Source organism: Cnephaeus nilssonii (assembly GCF_951640355.1).
Source record: "Cnephaeus nilssonii genome assembly, chromosome: 17".
NCBI lineage: Eukaryota > Metazoa > Chordata > Mammalia > Chiroptera > Vespertilionidae > Cnephaeus > Cnephaeus nilssonii.
The window spans coordinates 32,534,311-32,557,434 of record NC_137088.1 but is presented as its reverse complement, the minus strand read 5'-3'; the positions used below and the strand labels follow the sequence as shown (position 1 = coordinate 32,557,434).

Sequence of the window (23,124 nt, the reverse complement as noted above, 5' to 3'; positions counted from 1 at the left end):
CAGTGCCTGGCCCGGAGCAGATAGTCAGTATTTGTTGGATGAATGAATAGAATAGATGAATGAACAGAGGAGAGGCTCACTACAGTCAACAGCAGTCCATCTTCTTTGCCTTCCCCCAGCTAACATGCTACTTCTCCTCTGACCCTCCACCTTTCCCGTCTTGCTGACTCCTGATCAACCCTGACCTCAGCTCAAAGACCACTTTCTCCGGGAAGCTGCCCTTGAACTCCCCTGTCTAGATCAGCATCCTGCCTGACACTCTCAAGTCACCTTGTGTTTCTCCTTCATGACACTTCCCAGGACTGTCATTACACAAGCAAATAATCACGTTGACATTCTTGGCTGGCTGTCTCTTGCCATTAAATCATAAGCCACTTGACAGTGGTGATGATGTCGGCCTGGTCACAAGCCTATCTCCAGGGCTGGACAAAGCCTGCACTGGGCTGGCTGACCACGTCAGAACATTTCTGGAGACCAGCAACATAGAGTTCAGCTGTTTTTACTCACAACAATGCTGACACCAAATGTGTGGGTTTCCTCTGTCTCACATCAACTGATTTTCCAATTTTCTGGGCGCCAGCTGGGTGCCCTACAATTCAATTCAATTCTGACCCTGACTACCCCAACTTAGCATCAGACTCCACAGGTTTAAGGGCTCAGTCCCAAAGACAGCCCCCACTTCACATGCCAGTTGCAAGTATGGGATCCTCACATTTCCCACTTCTGTCAACGTGGCTACAAAGTTTGGGGAGGGAGCGGGGCGATTTCCCACAACCCCCACCCCTTTCAGGTTCAATCATTTGCTAGAACAGCTCACAAAACTCTGGGAGACACTTTACTCACTGTTGCTGTGGATTTATTATAAAGGATACAACTCAGGAAGCGCCCAATGGAAGAAATGCACAGGGAAAGGTGTGGGGCAAGGCAGAGCTTCCATGCCCTCTCTCCTGGCACCTCAATGTTCACGGCCCCGGAAGCTCTCTAAACCCTGCTGCTTAGAGGTTTCCATAGAGGTTTCCCCACGTAGGCACTGTGGATCCAATCACTGGTCATTGGTGATTGAACTCAACCTCCAGCCCCTCTTACCTCCCTGAGTTTTTCTGGCAACCAACCCCCATCCTAAAGCTGTTTGGGGGCTCCCAGCCTGCAGTCATCTCATTGGCACATAAAAGACACTCTCAGGACTCTGGCGATTGCAAGGGTTTTAGGAGCTGTGTGCCAGGAACCAGAGACAAAGACCATTATTTTATATGATGCCACAATAGCCAATTCCATTATCAGAAGGTGCTAATTCTTAGAATTCTCATTAACGTTGAGCTAGAATTGGTCTCTAACTACTTGCCTATCCTCTATCAGGCTTTCCAAACCTACACCCAGGTCATCCTCACCACACAGAACCCAACAGGGTGAGTGTCTTCTTCAGGCTTACACCACAGTCAGAGTAAGAGCTAGAATTTTAAGCCAGCTCTTCTGACTTGCCAGTTCAAGACTGCTTCCATTACACCACACTGCCTCCTGGATATTTTTGTGGTAGGCAGTTGGACAGACATAAGCAGAGCAAGTATGATTGGCCAGGTACAGAAGATCATCTAGGGTGGAAAGTTCCAGGTTTGTAGCAATGGTCAAGACTGGGAAAACCAGGACTTTGCCACCAGAGTAACGTTTCCTCCCCTAGCATATCATTGGTCATGTGATTTGGACCCTCCCCTGACCTTTCTCCCCTGGCATGTAGCTAGTCATGTGGTAGACCCCAGAGGAGGAAGAACAAGGGGCCTAAGAGTGGCCTCTTTCAACTCCCATGCAGGCCCTTGCATGACCATTCCCTTAAACATTAACTCCTAAGAATAACATCTAGGCCTCAGCTGTATTTCAGCTCCAGGCCCAGAAGAGCAGTAAAATCAGACAAGCGAAGCCATGGCTGACATCAGGACCAATCTCACTGACTAATGACCCACTGCCCTGGTGCCGACCCATCAGTAGAGACCCTGAAAGGACACATCTGGAAAGCTGTTGAGTAGTCTATTGGGATCCTCCCCAGGGACTTCCCCTGAAGTCCCCACCCTTAAAAGCCCTTAGGACAGAGGATGCAGCCCTCACTCCATCTCAGGAGCATGCTCAAACCTTTCCCATCCTCCTCCTCTTCCCCTAGGTGTGTTACCTTGCTCTTTCTCTCTCCTAAGCTCCAAGGGCCCCTTCTTTTGTCTCTGTCACTTGTTTCCTGAACCCATTTCTTCTACAGCTCACTTCTATCTCTGTGACTTTCTTTTTTGTTGTTGTTAATCCTCACTCAAGGATATTTTTTCCCATTGATTTTTAGAGAGAGTGGAAGAGAGAGGGAAAAACAGAAAAACATCAATGTCAGAGAAACACATCGACTGGTTGCCTCCTGCACGCACCCGGACCAGGGCTTGGGCTGGGGAGGAGCCTACAACCAAGGTACATGTCCTTGACCGGAATCAAACCAGGGACCCTTTAGTCCGCAGGCCGATGCTCTATCCACTGAGCCAAACCGGCTAGGGCTCTAGCTCTGTGACTTTCTAAGTAAACGTTGGCTTATAGTTTGAGTCTTGGCTCTGAATTCTTGCATCAAGTACCAAGATTGCTGAACCAAGTTCCTGTCTGACTCCACCGACCTAACACCTGGTGCTATTTTCATCGCCAACATTTTCACTGATGTTCAATGCTCTGAAGGATCACAATCCCTCCATCTAAACAAACAAGCTGTGCACTTTTCATAATGGACACTATGAAAAAGGTGAAGCTTCTTTAACAAATAGTGTTCAGTGTCTGTGTATAACAAGAGTTCACGGCAATATTCTAGGCACTTCCCTGACAAATGCCTAAGGGACAGGCCCCTGAGCAAACATCTAATTCAGATTTTAATTTGATTCCTATTTACTGGACAGAGGATGCTCCTTCTGCTTTCCTGTGACTGGTCATTTGCTGGATCTTTGAAGATTAAAGACATAAACTAAGGTAAAGAATACTCCAGGTGATTGCAACAGTTCAGTAAGACAGCAGCCCTGAACAACTGAGTTTTTGAAGACAAGGCAATGACCTGGAAAAGAAAATGTGAAAACTTTAATGTGAAAAAGAAAAAAAAAGGACACGGAACCATGCACTGCATGACTATAATTTTTAAAAATGTGTTTATGTAGCCCTAGCAGGTTTGGCTTAGTAGTTAGAGTGTCGGTCCAAGGACTGAACGGTCGAAGGTTTGATTCCAGTCAAGGGCTCATGTCTCGGTTGCAGGCTCCATCCCAGGTCAGGACGCATACAGGAGGCAACCAATGGATGTGTCTCTCTCCATCGAGTTTCTCTATCGTTCCCCCTCCCTTCTGCACTCTTTAAAAACAAAAACAACTAAAGAAGCAACAGAAAAATATCCTGAGGTGAGGAATAAAAACAAAAATAAATACATAAATAAATGTGTATCTGTTTAGAAAACTAGGATGGAAAGATATGTAAATTTTAAGATGACATTTCTCATGCTTCAGATTGGCAAAAGATAAAAACATCATTCATGTCTAGTGAATATTAGTATCAATGAGGATGAATTCTTTCACACACTGTTGGTGAGAGAGTTGTGTGGGAAGGGAACATTTCTCTCCCTTCATAGTTCTTCTGGCTAGTCTAATAATTAAACTGACATGAGACAGATTAACAGAAGAAAATAACCAAATTTAATTACATATGTACATATGGGGGGGGGTGTCTGTGAAAATATGGGACCCTGGGAAAAATCAGGCAGTTGGGGCTTCGAGGCCATCTTGAGCTAAGGAGAAAAAGGGTAGTGGCTTAGACTTCAAAGGGAAGGTCGGCAATTCACAGGAAGATGAGAAGGAGCAAACATTTGGTGAACAAATTCTTGCTGGGCCACCCAGAAGCAAGGGGACACCGAGAGGGCTCTAAGAACAGACTGCGAGGTCCCTCCCTGTTGGCCACACTTAGTTCATATTATGCTAAGGTGACAGCTAGTTCCCTGGCTTTAAAGCAGGTTTTTCTATCGGAAATCCTTTAGGCAGGTAAGCGGGGGAAGCTCTTCGTAAGTTTGTTAGACTTTGTCTTTAGCTGGAAATAATCTGCATGCTAGGGTGACACATTCTGGGAGACTCGTTCTGAACCTCTACAGTGTCTTAAAAGTAACCAACTTAAAAGAGTGAAATTCCCAAAAAGGTAAATCTGTGGTTGGCAAACTGCTCCTGATAGGGACGGGCTCATCATAAGAACAGAGCCGCAGTTACTTAATCATTATTCACCTTACTAACTATAGACACGTTTTCCTAACTATCTTAGGAAACCGGAGGATGTGCTGCAGGAAGAAAACCAGAGCTGGAGAAAGGTAAGAGACACCTTGGGGCCCAGATGGGTCCATTGCTCAGAAAAGAAAATACATTTTGAGAACAAAGGCCAGGACATGCTTTGATATGGTTGCTGTGCCTGGACACTGACCCTCTCTGGGAGTTTGCTTCAGGAATACTGACCATTCCTGAGCTGGTTTTAACACCACTGAAAATTAACTACCTTGTTATTGGACTTCAAGATCCTGGAAAGAGACACATGGACCACAGACCCTGCAACTATTCTATCCCTGCCATCCACTCCCCCCACCCCCCCACCCCCCCACCCCGTTCCCCTTTCCCTTTGCATACAGCCTCTCTCTCTTCCTTCTCCCTATATAAACAGCCAGCTAGTAGGAGGAGTAGAGCAGATTTTCGTGGGTGACCTGCTGTTCATCCATACTGCCGGCATTACTGGAATAAATGCTCACATATGATTCAACCCTGTCTCTGCCTAAGTAGTGACAGGCAGCCCGGACCCATTAGTTGTTTGGTTTCACTCCCCCTCAGGGTTAACTAGGATAGAATTCATGAAAAAGTGGTGGTCTCATTAAAACAATAAACACACAAGAATTCACATTCTGGGTATCCTCAAAATATGCCCACTCATATGTACAAAGCAGAAATGGGACTAATTATAAAAATGTTCATCCATAGGGTAATGGTTGAAAAATTAAAGTTTGTCCATGCCATGAAACGTGATTCAGCCGTAAAAAGAAAGAGGTGGACTTAGGTGAGCACGGGGAGAAACCTCCAGGAGATACTACCAAGTTAAAAATACATGAGGAGAAGAAACCTAAGTGTCCATCGTTAGACAAATGAAGAAAGATGTGCTGCATATATACAATGGACTATTACTCAGCCATAAAAAGAATAAAACCTTACCATTTGCGACAATACGGATGGGCCTAGAGGGTATTGCACTAAGTGAAATAAGTCAGACGGAGAAAGACAAACACCATATGATTTCACTTACATGTGGAACCTAAAAAACAAACGAGCAGAACGAAAACAAACTCATAGAGGCAGAGAACAAACTGATGATTGCCAGGTCGGAAAGGAATTGGGAGGATGGGTGAATAAGGTTAAAGGATTAAGAAGTACAAATTGCCTATTATAAAAATAGACAAGGGGATGTGAAGTACAGCTTAGGGAATATAGTCAATAATCCTATAAAATAAAAGGCTAATATGCAAATTGACCGAATGGCAGAACAACCGGTCGCTATGCGCGCACTGATCACCAGGGGGCAGATGCTCCCACAGGGGGAGCACCACTCAGCCAGAAGCCCTGAGCCGGGCTCACAGCAAGCTCAGCGGTGGTGGTGGGAGCCTCTCCCACCTCCGCGGCAGCGCTCAGGATGTCCAACTGACTGCTTAGGCCTGCTCCCTGAGCCGTCGGTCGGACATCCCCTGAGGGGTCCTAAACTGTGAGAGGGCACAGTCCAGGCTGAGGGACCCCCCTCCTCCCCGAGTGCATGAATTTCATGCACCGGGCCTCTAGTATTATAATAACTATCTATGGTGTCAGATGGGTACTAGACTTATTGAGGTGATCACTTTGTAAGTTATGTAAATGTCTAATCACTATGTTGTACAACTGAAACTAATATAATATTGTGTGACAAATGTAACTGAAAAAATATTTTTAAAAAATGGAAAAAAATACACGAGTGTATAAACAGCAGCATAATAGACTAGGGGCCCGGTGCACAAAATTCGTGCACTGGGGGGGAGGTCCCTCAGCCCAGTCTACCCCCTCTCACATACTGGGAGCCCTCAGGGGATGTCCTACTGACGGCTTAGGCCCGCTCCCTTTATGGGAGACGACCGGGCTGATCAGGGAAAGGCACCAGCCCCATCACCCCACTGCTGCAGCCACTGCCAGTCACCACAGCCACCAAGGTGTTTTCATCAACACGAACTCTGGTCCCTTCACCATGAAAAAATGACAACTTTCTATAGGCATTTTCAAGATGTGTCTTTCACAGGATATGACCTTTCTTTTCTTTTTTCTTTTCTTTTCTTTTCCTTTCTTTTCCTTTCTTTCTTTCTTTCTTTCTTTCTTTCTTTCTTTCTTTCTTTCTTCTTTCTTTCTTTCTTTCTTTCTTTCTTTCTTTCTTTCTTTCTTTCTCCTCCCTCCCTCCCTCCCTCCCTCCCTCCCTCCCTCCCTCCCTCCCTCCCTTCCTTCCTTCCTTCCTTCCTTCCTTCCTTCCTTCCTTCCTTCCTTCTCCTTACCTGAGGATATGTTTCCATTGATTTTTAGAGAATGTGGAAGAGAAAGGGAAAGATAGAGAGAAACATCAAAGTGAGAGGAACACTTTGATTGGTTGCCTCCTGCATGAGCCCTGACCTGGGCCCCAGCCAGGGAGGAGCCTGCAACTTAGGTACATGCCCTTGATCAGAATCTAACCTGGACCCTGCGGTTGGCAAACCTATGCATTATCCACTGATCCAAACCGCCTAGGGCAGGTTATGACATTTCTTAGCCCTCCAGCAGTGGGACCTTTGTTTTTTTTCTCCAGGAGTGTGGTAGAAAAGCCCTAGATCACCTTTTTGGATTCTTATACCCAAGTTACTAAGAATATTACCAGTGGCATACAAGGAGCTTAGCCAATGAGTGGTCAGAAAAGGTGTTTCCTCTGTAGTTCACACCTATCTCCTCCGATCTCTGGCTCCACCCCTGCCAAGGCCTAAAGCCTCTGGCCCTGGGCAGGGGACCCCCAGCTGGCCCCAATCGCCTGGCTCCGTCCCAGGCCAAGGCAGCAAGCCTCTGGCCAAGGCTCGGGCCCTGGGCAGGGACCCCCAGCTTGCTCAGATCGCCCGCAGAGGACCCCCAGCTGGCTCCGATTGCCCGGCTCTGCCTGCAGCCAAGGCCACAAGCCTCTGGCCAAGGCTCGGGCCCTGGGTAGGGACCCACAGCTGGCTCGATTGCCCGGCTCTGCCCCTGGCCAAGGCCGCAAACCTCTGGCCAAGGCTCAGGCCCTGGGCAGGGACCCCTCAGCTCGCTCCAATCGCCTGCAGGGGACCCCCAGCTGGCTCCGATCACCTGGCTCCACCCCCAGCCAAGGCCGCAAACCTCTGGTCGAGGCTCGGGCAATGGGCAGGGACCCCCAGCTGGCTCTGATCGACAGGCTCCCAGCCAAGGCCAGCAAGGGCAAGCGGAAAGCTTGGCTTCCTCCATTGCTGGGGAAACCCAAGCCTCCCTTCTGCTCTCCATGCCCCAGCCATCTTGTTTGGGTTTATTTGCATATTAGCTCCTGATTGGCTGGTGGGCATGGCTGGTGGGTGTAGTGGAGGTATGGTCAATTTGCATATTACTCTTTTATTAGATAAGATAAGTATGATCTCATGTAGGTAAAACATACACTTGCATATCTTGATATATATGTGGAAATTTTAAGGAAACATATAAACTTATAGAAAAAGGTCTGGAAGGAGACAGCCCCCAAATTAACAGTGATCATCTCTATTATGGACTTTTCAGAATTTCACTTATATGTTTAATGCCTTGTTTTTACAAGGTGTATACAAATAACAAAAAGTAAGATTTGTAATGACAAAAGAAAATGTTATATTAAGTCAAAAATTCAAGCTACAATACATCATGTACAGTTGAAGCTCAATCTTATCTAGTAAAAGAGAAACATGCAAATTGACCGTACCTCCACTATGCCCATAAGCCACTCCCACCAAAGCCATGCCCACCAGCCAATCAGGAGCGAGTATGCAAATTAACCAAACCATGATGGCGGTTAATTTGCATATCCAGGCGCAGAGCGAAGACTGAAGACAGTGTAGAAGGAAACCAAGCGTTGCAGAAGGGAGCAAAGCTGCGGAGAAGCAAGCAGGGCAGCGGGGAAGCAGGCGCGGCAGCGGAGAAGGGAGGGAAGCAGGCGGGGTGGCGGAGGAGGCCACAGGAAGCCCTATTCTTGCAGGAATCTTCCTGCAACCAGCCTCTAGTTATATTATAAAAAGATATGTTACAAAACTGGACTGAGTGGTTTGAAACAGGGTGGGAATAGGACTTTTTATTCTATACTCTTCAGAATTTTGAACCTATTACTATTTTTTAAGGTGAGTGAATGTAACAATTTTTTTTAAACTGGAAAGAGAAAATATGCCCTTAATGTTATGTGTGGTTATGGCTGGAATTACAAGTAATTTTAATTTTCTTTAAAACAAATTACAAGATGTAAGGTTGACTTACAACACTTAAGCAGGTGATAGGATCCTGGAAGATTTATTTTCTCCTTCGTAGATTTCTGCATTTTTCCAAATTTTCTTAAACAAACATATTACTTTTATTTTTTCGTTTTATTTTTTTTTACTTTTACAATCAGAAAAAAAAAGAAAGCTGTAAACTCATTTAAATTATTTTTAAAGAATGTAGTCAAGCAAGAAGTCACCAGGCAGGTACATGATAAATTATAAAGAGATCAGATGTTTCGAAAGAGCACCTCCTGCCCTAACCGGTTTGGCTCAGTGGATAGAGAGTTGGCCTGCAGACTCAAGGGTCCCAGGTTCAATTCCGGTCAAGGGCATGTACCTTGGTTGTGGGCACATACCCAGTAGGGAGTGTGCAGGAGGCAGCTGATCGTTGTTTCTAACTCTCTATCACTCTCTCTTCCTCTCTGTAAAAAAATCAATAAAATATATTTTAAAAAGAAAGAAAGAAAGAAAGAGCACCTCCTTTCAAAACTCAACCCAACATGGGACCTGATGTGTAAGAAAGACAAACGCAGAGTTTACTGGGAGGGGCCTCGTGCCCCACTCACCTGCAGAACCCAGGGTTCCAGGACACCATTAGGAAGTGCACTGTTATAGACAGACTGAGGCTTCAGGGGCTGGGGGCAGGCTGAGTGCTGGGATGGTCAGAGAGGGCTTCAGGGAGGAGGCAGAAACAGTGTTAAAGCTAAAAGGATGTCCGTGGGCGTGCCTGATGTGAACAGGCATTTCGAGGAGGAGAAATGTGTGCACTCCGGTACAAGCCCTCCCCTCCCAGCACTGCTGACTGACAGCAGGTTTTATGCAGTGACTCATCTGTGATCAGGGCGGAGAACTGCTGGGGCCAGACTAGGTTCCCTCTAGGAACAGGGAGTCACAGAAGGTTCCTGAACACATGCATGACAGAACAAAGGAGCTGCTGATGAACATGCTCCTGCATATTCATTCCCTCCCCTCGAGCTATAGCCAGGCACTGGCAGCAAGAAGACAGGCAACCTTCTAGGCCTTGATATATGAGGGCCTGCAGCTCACTGCTACATAACTGATGGGTTTTGCCAAGGCTGTGCTGAACTTGGTCAGAATGACAGGCCAGACCGGCTAGGGACCTTCCTACAGTCCTAGCCTCAGGCCACCTACATTCTAAGGGCAACCAGGCTGGGTACCCCAAGTCACAGCTCATGGTACATACCTCACTGGGACTGAGACCAAGGCCTACTCCACTCCTTAGCAGCTGTGGTACCGCGGGCACGTTACTCTCTCTGAGCTGCAGTTTCTGCTCCTGTAAATGGTGATTCAATTATTCATACAAGAAGTATTTACTGAGCATCTGCTATATGCCAAATACAGTCCTAGAAACTGGGGGTCAGTAGTGACCAAATCATTCCAAAACTCCTACCCTCATGGAGCTTATATTCCAGTGGGATGTGAACTACCCACTTCATGGGGTTGTGAACGAGACTAGATGGGATGTTTCCTGGAAAGCACTGATGGCAGTAACAATTCTGCACCTAATTCCAACCTGTGTGAGCTTTTCCCCCGACATCACCACCAACCAATTCTCTGACACCAGCTGGGGGTCCTGCAGTTCATCTCAATTCTGACACTATCTACCTGGAGACGGCATCACAGGTGAAGGGCTCAGTCCCCCAAGACTGCCCCTCACCACAAATCCAGTTGTGCCTGTACTTCTGACCAGCTAGCTATCGCCTGGAGTCTCCAATAACCCCCTCCTTGGGTCTGATTAATTTGCTAAGGTGGCTCACAGAACTCAAAGCAACATTTACTTACTAGATTACTGGTTTATTGTAAAAGGACATAACTCAGGAGCAGCCAGATGGAAGAGATGCACAGGGCAGGTATGTGGGAAAGGTCGCATAGTCTTCTTGCCCTCTCCTGGGGTGCCACGCTCCTCAAATCTCCACATTTCTCCAAATTTTCTTAAACAAACATATTACTTGTTCACCAACCTGGAAGCTCTCCAAACCCCATCCTTTAGGTTTCTAAGGAGGCTTCATTACGTAGGCAGGATTGATTAAATCACTGACCACTGGTGACTGCCTCAACCTCCAGCTCCTCTCTCCAGAGCTCTGGGGGTGCGACGGAGTCCAACCCTCTGATCACAAGCTTGGTTTTCCTGGCAACCAGCCCCATCCTTAGGCTGCCTGAGGCCTTGCCCAAAGTCACCTCATTAACATAAATTACACCATTATTGCTCTCATCACAGGAAATCCCATGGGTTTTTGAAGCTCTGTGCCAGAAACAGGGAGAAGAATATATATATATATATATATATATATATATACACACACACACACACACACACACACACATATATACACACGTATGTATATATATGTATATGTATATATATATATGTGTATATATATCCTATATAATGAAAGCCTAATATGCAAATCGACTGAAGGGTGGAACTACTGGCAGAATGACCACTTGCTATGATGCACACTGACCACTAGGGGGCATATGCTCAATGCAGGAGCTGCCCCCAGCCCGCAGGCCCCAGGCCGGCCAAGGTGGGTGCCAGCATGGGCTCCCAGATCGCCCCACAGAGGGAGGCGACCAGTAGTGGCAGTTGGGGCGGGGTCCATGAGCGGGCGGTGCCAGGCCGGCTAAGACAGGTACCAGCGGGGGCCCTCGATCTCTCCACCAGTCGCCCCACAGATCGGCCCTGATTGCCAGCCAGGCCTAGGGACCCTACCTGTGCACGAATTTCATGCACTGGGCCTCTAGTATATATATACATACATATGTATGTATGTATATGTGTGTGTGTGTGTGTATATATATATGTCTTACTATAAGTCACAATATCAAAGTAGTAATTTATTATTATGCATTCCCTACAGCCCTTCATACCAAAAAGGCACCCAGCAAACAGCAGAGCTCTGAAAGTTTTCTACCCAGAAACAAAGTGCCCTACCATTAGCACTGGCCCTACTTAGACTAGCCCGATGGTCCTCTCTCTGCACCCCCGCCTTGCCCCGCCCCTAGCACTGTCAATCCCACACTAACACACAGGGCAGGGCATCGAGAATGAAGGAGATCACCCTTGTGGCCATTCATCACAATAAATGCTGCTGCCGGCTCTTAGAAACCCTCTCAGCCCTCAAGTCCTCAGGGAGACGGAGTAAAACTGCGGGCCGTCCCTTCCCGGACAGCTCAGGCAGTGCGGGCTACCGACCTCAACTCACTGACGGAGAACCCTGCAGGGCAGCACCCAGGGGCCTCAGGCAGGTGACCTGGCCCCTCCAACCAGCTGGCCCATGGCAAGGCAAGGCCTCACCTGGTGGATTTCAGCGTTAAAGGTTCGTTTCAATGCGCTCATGGAGTGGGTAATGGGCACAGGCAGCACATATTCTGAGCCGAGTGGTCAGGATTATTGGTATGAGTTAAAAGGAAAAAAAATAAATTGTAAGCCAACTTCAGAACCGCCCTTGGGGTTCCAAGAAAGCACTCCATCAAAAAACTTGCTGGCACACAGGGTGACATGTAATGACAGTTTCAGCTTTCCCCACCAACCGCATGCTGGTGTTCTGATGCCAGCCTCTATTTTTGCAGCCTGAGTAATGCCTGGGCAAAGGACCAGATGAGAATCGGAGACAGGGGGGCAGGGCAAGAGAGGTGACGGCACAAGAAACGGGGCCCAGATCCTACTCAGCCTCCAACAGCAAACTCTCGGGAGCATTGTTTAGGACAGCAGCCAGGGCTCCTCCGATCCTGGCTGACGTCCTCTGCAGCCCCGTCGCCCTTCTAGCCCCAGAGCCTGGCTCCCTTTTGGCTGGCACCTCATCTGCCGTGTTCAGCTCTGTCTTCAATGAGTGAAGGGCCACACCATAGCTGCCCGACTCCGGGACGCTGCTCCCTGAAACCCCACATTCCCCTTCCCGTAACTCAGAGTCTGTGTCCATTTCACTCTTCTTGATCTGGTTAACTCCTGCTCATCCTTAAACTCAGCTCAAAATGCCACCTCCCCCAGGAAGTCCTCCCTGACCCTGAGGTTGGGTGAGTTCCTCCAGCACTGAGCAACCACAGCCCTCCCACAACCCTCATCACCACCACAGGCTCGAGTCAGCTTCTTTGCTTGCCTCCCCCAGGGCTGGGTGGACAGGGAGCTGAGTAAACAGCAGGTGCTCAGTAGGTGTGGGGGGGAAGGAAGGGAGGGCACCAAGAACGGAGCTGCCACAGAAACCTACAACAAACCGAATAAGAACAAATCATTCAAACCCAATAGATAAATGGATCATTCATTAATGTTACCGGGGGAAAACAGCAGGAAGCAGTTGAGAAAGCGTTTCTCAGTGAATCTCAGTGGGAAGCAGAGGTCATTGTTTGCTGTGTCCTCACCTCGGAACCTTGTACCCTGCCCCCAGATGTGGGCTGGGGCGAGGGCTGAATCGCAGGAGGAACTCTGGGAGGCTGGGTGAGTAGGGGCACTTGCAGGCTCACGAGCAAGGAGCTCTCAGGCTTGGCGCTCTCGTAGGCTCCTCTGGCGTTGGGGGTGCCCGAGACTGTTGTTTTTAGTGTTTTTTTTTTTTTTCCTGGGGTCATCTACAACTGCTGAGGGACACCGATTAGAACTCATTTCCTCAAAGCTGTTAAGAACATGCCCTGGTTCAAGAAACGGGGATCATGAGGACCTTCCATTGTCCTGCTGGCCCAGTTCCCAAAAGTGGGAGCAGAAGCAGGGATTGAGGACAGATGATCTGGGAATAAAGCCTGTTTTTGGCTGGAGCCTGCTTAGCGCAGTATTTCCTTCTCGGACAGGCCCCCATTTGCCCATCAATATTCATTTCTTCTTCCTGGCTAAGAGAATCCTGATTTGGGGGCGGGGAGAAGAGTGTATCAGAGACTGCCAGCTAATCATGAAACTCGTACCCTCCTTCTCCTAAGCACAGGGCTGGGCCACCTTTCACAGCCTCTGTTGCAGGAGGTGTGACCCTGTGCCAGAGCACTGGTTAATGGAATAATTCCCCACCTCCATGCCTGGCCCATAGCTCCTCCCCTGCACCATCCTCCATGCGCCTTCCTCTGGTGCTGATGAATGCGAACGGGCATGGCAGCCTTAAGAGCCTGGGTCCCTAATTCACCTCTGGAAGGAACAGCCGTTTTGAACTTTACGCGAACAAAAAGTAAATGTCTATCATATTTGAGCCATTAAGCATTTTGGGGTTGCTTTTCAGCAGTGAGCCTACCGAACTATCCTGTGCAGCAATGTGCCTGGCTAAACACGCACACGGCCCTTTTAATTGGGAATGGCCATGTGACCGTTCTGGCCACGAAACGTCAGGGGAAGTCTGCTGGGTGTTTTGAGGAGACTGTCTGCTTTCCTGATAAAAGGTACCACGGTGGCTGGCGCCTCCTTGCTGCTGCAGTCATTCCGCCCTCCGGAAGGAAAGGCCAAGGCCATAACAGAAGTGCCAGCCAGACAGACAGACATCAGCCGCTGAAACCAAGGCCAGCAACCACCTACCTTCAGACTTCGTATCACGTGAGAAAAGTAAACCATTATTTGCTTAAGCCACTGAGGCAGGGCTTTCCGTTACTTGAAGCCAAGCCCAATCCTAACTGCGTGGCAACCGCTCATTCATTCCCCCAACCTTTATCAAGGCTTATTTCATGCCAGTCCTTGTGCTAAGGATTGAAGACTTAGAGATGAGCTGGGGTGGCCAAGGAGCTCCCAGTCAAGCTGGGGGTGGGGGGAGGACAGGCCCCTGAGTGGACAATCCTAATGCGGTGGGAACTGGATACCGTGAGGACACACGTCGTCGCCGGGAAGTGTGAGCATTGGGTGGTGGGCGGGCAGAGGCAAGGAGTTCCCAACTCCCTTTCTGGCAGAGCAAACAAACACTCCTCAGGCTAAAGAGCAAGCGAGAAGAATGTGCTATGCTCAGTCAAGCCAACTGCGCTTACTCACTGTACACCGAGCTGTTAAACACCATCAATTAATGCAGCTGTTTCAAAATAATCAGCAGTCATTAGAGCAAGGAGAAGAGGAGAAAAAAAAAATCACACACCATTAACTTAGAAATTATGTGAACCGTGGATGAGGCAGCCTTGATTAGATCTTGCCTGCTGACGTTAGCCATCGTCTAAAATATAATTTCTTTTTCAAAGAAGACACACTAATTTTTCACTTAGAAGACAGAGCAAAAAAAACCACAAAAAAACACACACACCACAAAATAACCAACAACTGTTCATTGCCATGACCTCTGACCATAAACGTCCAAGCTTTGATCGTTCAGGTCTGTGTTTCCATTAGGGACTTCGATGGAGACAAACTGGCGACAAAAGATGACCCGTTTGGGAAATCAAGAGGCAGCCGAGACCAGAGAAGTCAGAGCACCTGGGGAACTGTTTGGAAACTAGAGAAAAGGTTTTCCTCCTTTTAATTCAATGAATCTTTCACACAAATGAATGTTTTTTAAAAAAAATGAATGGCATTATTTGTCATTTTTAAAAAGATTTTTAAAAATTTGATGTTAGAGAGAGGAAGGGGAGAGAAACATCAGTGGTTGTCTCCCCCACATGCCCTGCCCAGGAATCGAACCTGCAACCTGGGTATGTACCCTGACTGGGAATCAAACCCACCACCTTTTTTTTTTTCCCCCAATTTTTTTTATTTCATTGATTAAGGTATTACATGTGTACATATCTTCCCATTGCCTCCCCGCCCCCCATCCCACTCCCACCACCTTTTGATGTACAGATGACGCTCCAACCAATCAAGCTACATCAACCAGGGCCAATTTGCCATTTCTTTATTTTCCAAGTGTGGGATAAGTATTAAAAAAAACAAAAACAAAACAAAGACAAAGCCCCATTGACTTCAAAGTCCAGTAGATTAAACACGAATAAAAATAAGCAGGCTCCCTATTAAGAGACCTGATGATCAGGTTTCGGATCTGACTGCTCACTTACTGGTCTGAAGCGCTCCAGGGCCCAGCAGAGCAGACGCGCGCTAACCACACTCACAAGGCAGAGCGGCGCTCCGGGTCCCGAGGCAGCGATCACGGGAGGTCTCTCTAGTCCCCAGCCCATGGCCGAGTCCTGAGCCAGCTCTACCTTGGCAGGGGCTAGCTGGGCAGGCTGCCACCGGGAGTGTCTCTGTAGGACACACGGAACACGCGAGGGCGAGCTCTGAGGAGGAAGGGCCTCCCTTTCCAGGACCCGTTTATGAAACGCACGCCTATCAGCACAGTTTCCCAGAGACCTTCCCGTCAAGGAGGTTCCGGCTATGGCAGAGCCAAGAAATGGGGTGGTCTGGCCTTCCGCCTCGGGCGCCCTACCTGCCCCCGGGAGCAGCTGTTCCGTTCCTCACTCAGGGAACTGGGCCCCCGGCGGTCTCGTGGGCTTCCGGGGCTGTTGAAGATCCAAGTCCAAAAACGTGGCCAGGCCAGCATGCGGTCGACCAGGACCAAGAACAGTGCTGGCAAACCAGGTAAGTAAATATTGAGTTTATGGTCTCGTGTTACACTTCCCACTAACAACCGTAGGCCAAGAGGGAGAGTTAAAACATTAACAACCAGCATGTGTCAGACACGTACCAATCAAATGAGCGCCTGTCTTAAATAGCTGGCAAGGCCACATCATATTAGTGTGTACCAGGTAAAGATCATCACACACCACCCCCAGGCCAACCCTCTGCAGGCCACGCCCTAGGCTCTAATGGCCATGACAGGTGGCCAAGAGCCAGGCGAGTGCCTGGGAAATGTCTGCACTACCATTCACGCCCTTTGCTATGAACTTCAGTATAGTGTCCGCTGTTCCATGAGGACAGAGACTGTGTGTCTTATCCATTGTCATAGATTCGTTATAGCAGTACAGCTCGTCGCACCAAGGATGTATTCTTAAGGAACGAATAAATAGTAATAACAGCTAACGTTTTTTTAAGCACGTACCATGAGCAAGGCACTACTCTAAGTCCGGTCACGTACAATCTCATTTCAGCTTCACAACCATACCACGAGGTAGGTATCATTATCATCATCCCAATTTTATAAATGAGGAGGAAACTGAGGCACGGAACGGTGAAGTAACTTGCCTAGTACAGGATTAGTAATGGTAGATCCAGGATTCAAAGCCAGTCTAGCTTCAGAGTCTACTCTCTTAACCACGGCAATGCGCTGAATGCACAACCAAACGCAGGCGCTCTAGTATTAGGAAGTCATCAGCGGAGAACAGCCGACAGCCACAAACCCGGAGACATCCTCCCAGGCGGCTTCTGGTGGTGCTAGGCACACACTGTTTCTGTTTGCTTGACTTTTAATGAAAGCTGATACCTAAGCAGGAGACCACTTGCAATTTTCAAATAACTATTTTTTAAAAATATATTTTTATTAATTTCAGAGAGGAAGAGAGAGGGAGAGACAGGTAGAAACATCAATGATGAAAGAGAATCATTGATCAGCTGCCTTCTGCATGCCCCACACTGAGGATCGAGCCTGCAACCCAGGCATGTGCCGTGACCAGCTCTCGAACCAGCAACCTCGTGGTGCATAGGTCAATGCCTCAACCACTGAGCTACTCCGGCCGGGCTCAAATAACTATTAAGTATATTTGATTATCAAGCCACATTAGCAGGAATATCTAGGTTTACATAGTATTTGCTGCTCAAAATACCTGAATTCCAGGGGAAGTCTTTTAAACACCCTGTGGTCCTGTTCTCCCATCTCTAAGAAGGTCCCAGACTTGCTGGAAGGATTGAACCAGATCACAGAGATGGTTGCCTATTTATATGATAAGGTATTATAGAAGCATGATGGATGATCATAATAATTAGTATATTTCAATACAATGGTGGATCAAAATTTCTATACTCATCAATCTTGTCAAAATTCTATACTTATCTATACTACTCTGAAAGTTCCTATTTATCTCTCCACGTTTTAGTAACCATGTTTAAAGCTTAACAATTTATTCCTACAAGATGGTTTCCCTTTATTATTATCTCTGAGCTTCTGTACATTTCTACTATAACTTTAATAATTTTTCTCTACCTTAATGCAACGGCTTCATTCACTTAAGAAGCATAAAGAGCTGAATAACGAGGCTCAGTGCTGACCTATGAACCAGGAGGTCACAGTTTGATTCCCTGTCAGGACACATGCCCAGGTTGTGGGCTCGATCCCCAGTAGGGGGCCTGCAGGAGGCAGAGAATCAATGATTCTCTCTCATCATTAATGTTTCTCTCCCTCTTCCTTCCTTTCTGAAATCAATAAAAAGATGTTTATTTTAAAAAAAGAAGCATAAAGAGTTAATAAGGCAGTAAATGTTTTAGTCTAACTTTAGATTCTCCTATATTAGCAGATGACAAAATTAGCAAGCAAGAGCTTCATTTTTTAAAATATAATTAAAAGGCTCAAAGCTCAAAATGATATTGCTGTAGCTCTGAAGGCCTGAAGTTTGGGGTTGGACCCAAGAATGAGGTAAGTCTAGGAAAGTCAGCTGTGGTTCTGTTGGTTGGAAAGACATGTGTCTCCATATAATTGAGGGGGAGGAAAAGTCATATTCAAACTATTCATAAATTTGATATAAATGATACCTCTAACCACGTAAAGGAGTGTAGAAGAGGGGAGGGGATGGGGGTGTCAAAACTAGGTGCGATAATTTTCAACTCAGTCTGTTTTTTAAAGCTCTGGTTTCTGAGGAAGTCAGTTATACACGGAGGCCGAGAGTGGCAGGCAGATGACAAAGGGATGCCTCGTATTACAAAAACATGAATGTAGAAGTTGGGGAAGTGACTGTGCAAACAAACAGAATTTTCAAGTTCCACCCGTTGCTACCACTAGGTGTCTGAGTTGCCCAAACTCTCCCCTACCCTGAGCACCAGCACAGAGATGGCTCCGCTGATGTGCTAAGTGCAGACGGACAGGGCTGGGGGAGCGGGAGGAAGAGAAGGCGGAAGGACAGAGGGATGCACAGATGACCCAGCCAAGAGGATACGGGTGCACAACTACTTCACAAGGCGCCTCCAAGTTCTTTCCTCGGTGCCTTTGTTGGATATTTTTTTCCGTTGCTCTTCAGAGAGAGTGGGAGGGAGGGAGGGGGAGAGAGAGACACACACACACATCGACTGGTTGCCTCCCACTTGCTCCCTGACCAGGGGCAGGGAGCAAAACCGCAGGCTGAAGCTCTAACCGCTGAGCCACCGGTGGGGCTCTCGGTGCCTTTTTAATCACTAACTTCCTCCATGCTCGGGAATAAAGCTGACTGGCCTGTTCCTTTCCAAAAGCCCGTGGCTGCCGCACTGAAGGCCCTAGCATGCAGAGCTGGGGGTGGAGGCTAGCGGGCCAGAGTCTGTGGCTCAATTAGGCTACCCTGGCCTACCTACCTTTTGGACTCAGCAGACCCTGCAATTTCATTCCTGCTTCCCCTTAGCTGCTCTGCAGTATCTCCAGGCCATAGTCCATCTACCAAGCCGCCCGGGAGATTCAAGAAGGGGCCGTGGGAGATGACCTCTGTCAAAACGCCACAACCCTAGCAGAAGGCGGCTGGTGCCCCTTCTTCACCCACTAAGCGCAGATGCACAAGCCCTACTGGCTGCTTCGCCCCTTGCCAATCCCCTGGACTCCCGCTTCAGCATCTTGGGTGTAAGGTGGTTCCCCCAGACCAATGTTACACAAGCCATCACTTCCAAAGGGGCCACAGCCCTCATTCAGTGCTCCCCCACCTTGCTAAGCTCAACTCTCGGCCGGCCTTTCAAAGCCTTCTAGAAACCAGGATGGAGGGCCCGGCAAACCTTATTTCAGGTTACTGCAGGGCCATTCTCCCCCTCGGTGCCTTTGCTCCTAAAGGTAACCCTTAGACCTGAATGTGGACACAGTCCTAATCCACCCACCAAGATCCTTGTTCCAGGGTTGAAGTCTTCCCCTCTGAGTGTGTAGGACCGTTTACCTGCCCACCTCCAGATAGCAGAGTCAGTCTCAGTCAGTCCCTCCCTCCCTCCCTCCCTCCCTTCCTCACCCACAGCTGCAGGCATTAATTAAACCTCTTCTAGAAAACAGCTTTTCACCAGCTTCAGGAATCCTGGGTAAGAGCCAGACCTGGAGACAGACACCGTCTGGGGAAGAAAGATAAGCCCACCACAGCGCGAGCCTGTGGGCAGTGCGGGTTCCCGCATTCAAGGGGCTGTTCTGAATTCCAGCTCTTCCTGGACCTCTGAAAAAGGGGGCACCGGGGGCTCCGCCCCCTCAGCCTCTGGCTGTGTTCTCCAAGCTGACCCTGGACAGACAAGCCAACTCACACAGCGCTGCACTTGGCTCCATCTGCCAGTGGTCACGGTCACCTCTGACAGAACCACCTGCCTCCTCCCCCCCCCCCCCGCCCCCAACGGAGCTGCCAACCACACGGCCAGGCCTGTGCAAGGAGGGGCACTCCCGGCTCTGCGTGGGGAGCCGTTATGTGGGGTGGGCAGTGCCCACTGGAGTGAAGATGGTGCAATCGGAAGTAGCCCGCAGGCTCCACCAGCACACCGCATCTCCAAGGGCTTCCTCCCTCATGGGCAGGGATGAGGGATGCAGAAGGGGGCTGTGGCCACAGCTCAAGGTCCTATTGGTTACGCTGGGGAGGACTCACCTCTCAGCAAACAGCCTTAGCTCCCCAACGGGCCCAATTCTGTGAAAAGGACAACTAATTTCCTTCCTGGAAATGATGGAGTCCCCATTCAGGTTAGAAACCCAGCTCGCAGAGCCTAACCCATAAATTGAGCTCTCTGCCCCAAATACACACAGAAATGAGTTTGTCTCTAGTAAGACTAATGTGTGTGTGTGTGTGTGTGTGTGTGTGTGTGTGTGTTTGATTAATTTAAGGATAACATTTTGAAAATAGTGCAGCACAATGGAAAAACATGGGTTATGGTCTCAGACTGGATTTAAGAGGGTGACCCATTTTTCTAGACAAACACTGAGTACCAGCATTTAGAGGGTGCCAGGGGCTGGGTGCAGGGGGCCACAGAGATAGTTTCACCCCGTCTCTGGCCAGTGGGGCATCCAAGAGTCAACACCTTATCACAGAGAGGAGTGGTGAGGGCTGAGGAGATGCCCACCGGAATTGTGGACACTCAGAGGGAGTCTTCTGTGTCCCATTGTGATCTGGGACTAATTACTCTATTAATTCACCATTCAGGGGTGAATGGATAGTGAGCTAATTACTATTCAAGCCAATCAATAAAAATAAAAAATAGCTGCTGATTCTGCAGCCTCACAAACACGGTGCTCCAGAGGCAGGTGGACCAGCCTGTCCCTGGTGCCCAAAGGCAGCCTCCCTCGCATCTGTGCTGGTGGGCTGGCCAGGAGCCAATCCCTAACAGAGATGTACCCCCTGCATGTCATTTCTCTGCAATAGGCAATTAATTCAATCCGAGACCTAATGAAAGCCAGGAGAGGGGAAGGGAGAGATGCAGGGACTGGCTTTCAGGCCGCAGCCCTGCATCTGCACCTCTCTCCAGGGAGGGAGCACGAGGCTTGTCAAACCATCTGTTTTAAACTCTTCCCACAGAAGTCCAGGCTGGGCACCAACACCTGAGGAGAAGGAGTTGTTGCCAAGCCCCGGCTGCGGTGACGTCACGTTTGTAAAGGCTGGCTTGGGCACTATCAGCTCCACAGATTGGGGTTCATCCGAGGGCATTCTGCAAAAAATGTCCCCACGACGAGAGCCCACTGAGGCCCCCCCCCCCCCGGGCCATTCACCTCACCCTTCCTTCCCCCCTCGCACCGATCTGATGCCACATCTCTCCTGGTTTTACTTCTGGAATGCTCACAAAGCATCCTTGCTTTCCTACGAAGGCACTGGACACGCAGGCGGTGGTATAGCCTCGCTCCTCTGCGTAACGCCCAGCCGAAGCGGGAAAATATGGCTCCCAATCCGCTTCCATCGTTAATCCTCGAACCACCCGCAGGTACAACTTGAAAGACCGCCGCAGCCACAAAGAGAGCAACCTGCTCTACGCAGATGCAGTTTTGTGTGTGAGAGAGACAAAACCGGCTTCTTTAAAAGATCGCGACCTAGTCGAGTTCGCCCGCAAAAGCAACGCCGCGGGGTCCTAACCTGAGCTCCCAGGCGCGCGCGCACCGGGTGACCTCTCCGCGGGGCCCCAGGACGCCCGCAGGCGCGGGGCGCAGGGAGCAGCCAAGAAGAGCCGCCCCCAGCAAGGCCACGGAGAAGTTGCCGCCGCCTTCTCCTCCGGAGGCCAGCGGGCTGGGCACTGCCCGGGAAGGGGTACCGGGGAGCTCGAGTTGGGGCTAGAATCCGGCGGCAGGAGTGCGGGGGCCGAGCGGGAGAGGGTTGGAGGGGCGGGGGTTCGGGTGGAGGCTGGCAAGGCAAGAGGGGCGCGGGACTGGACCGGGAGAAGCGGGAGGTGGTGGGGTGGGCGAGGCGCCGGCGAGGAGGCAGGGGGCGAGAGCCGGGGGAGAGGGCGGCGGGATCGCAGGCAGGGTTAGGGCGCGCTGGGGCTTGGAGAGGGGGCGGGGGCTGGGACGAGGGGCGCGCGGGGGAGGCTTGAGGAAGGGGGTGGCTTAGGGAGAGGGAGCGAGTAAGGCTGGGGTTTGGGGAGGACGCGGGTAGGGGGAGGCAGCTTAGTTGCGGGTTCAGACCCGCCTGACTGGCTCTCCCACGGGAGACACGGGTCGTCCCGGCCTCGGCACGTCCAGAGGAACCCCTCGGTCTCCCAACCCCGGGCCCTGGGACGCCTGCCCGCCTCTAGCCTCCGCGCCGCTCAGCTTCAACGGCGACCAGCCAAGCCCGGCCCGGCCCGGCCCGCGCCACGCTCACCGCCCATAGTCCCGGCCCCGACTCCGTCGCTCCGCGCCGATTCAGCGCTCGCCGCCTGCTCGCCGGGCTCGGAGGGAGGCTGGGACCGCGCGCACGGACCGCGGGACAGCGCGACAGCCCACAGCGCCCCCTGCCGACCTCGCCGCGCCCCGCGCTCGGCCCGCCCCGCGTCCGGCGTCCCCGAGCTCCGCCCCGAAGGCGGAGAGGCGGTCCCGCTGCCCCGCGGGCGAGTAGGGTGCAGAAGTGCTTGTGGAGAGGACGCAGACTCTTGGAAGCCAAACGGAGCCCCCAAAGACGGTCCAGTCTGCAGACCCCCCCGGGGGGCGAAAGCTACGGTCACGGGCGTCTGAGTGCACAGAGACCGCGGCCACTTGCGTGCAGGGCCGCTGCGCGCCACACACCGCCGGACTCGGGATCTGGGGCTGTGCGGACGGACGGGATGCACCGCCCCGGCCCGGGCCTGGGGCCTTAGTGTGGGTGCCTTTGGGCCGTGCGCGTGGCCTGGCGCCGCCCTGGTCCCGGTGCTGGGCTTGGTGCGCATGTTTGGGGTCCGCCACGGCTGGGTGACTGCTGCCGCGTGCACTCAAACTGCTGCTACAAGTCTCGTCCCCGTGTCCCCGTTCCCTCTTTCACCTACTCCACGCTTCTCTTCCGGCGCCAACCACATCCGGCCCGTGAGTCAACTGCAGGCCTCCCTGCGGCTCTGTCTCCGGGACAGTCTGCAGGCGCCGGGGGAGGTCGCGGCTGAGCAGCCGGTCTCCCCTCCC

The 23,124-nt window shown here is 50.2% G+C and overlaps 1 protein-coding gene across 4 annotated transcripts in view; it reads right to left on the bottom strand.

Moving 5' to 3' along the window:
- Positions 1-22,461, bottom strand: part of PXYLP1 (2-phosphoxylose phosphatase 1) — a 68,770-nt gene extending 46,309 nt beyond the window's left edge. Inside the window, exons 1-2 of one of the 4 annotated variants that reach the window (XM_079795588.1) lie at positions 22,358-22,415; positions 9,756-9,845 (exon numbers count right to left, since the gene is read on the bottom strand). The gene's annotated coding sequence lies outside the window, so the exon portion shown is untranslated. Of the gene's footprint in view, positions 1-9,755; positions 9,846-15,876; positions 15,902-22,357 lie in introns of those variants that run through there. The other 3 variants (XM_079795587.1, XM_079795589.1, XM_079795590.1) reach the window with 3 other exon arrangements.
- Between the last annotated feature and the right edge of the window lie 663 nt (positions 22,462-23,124).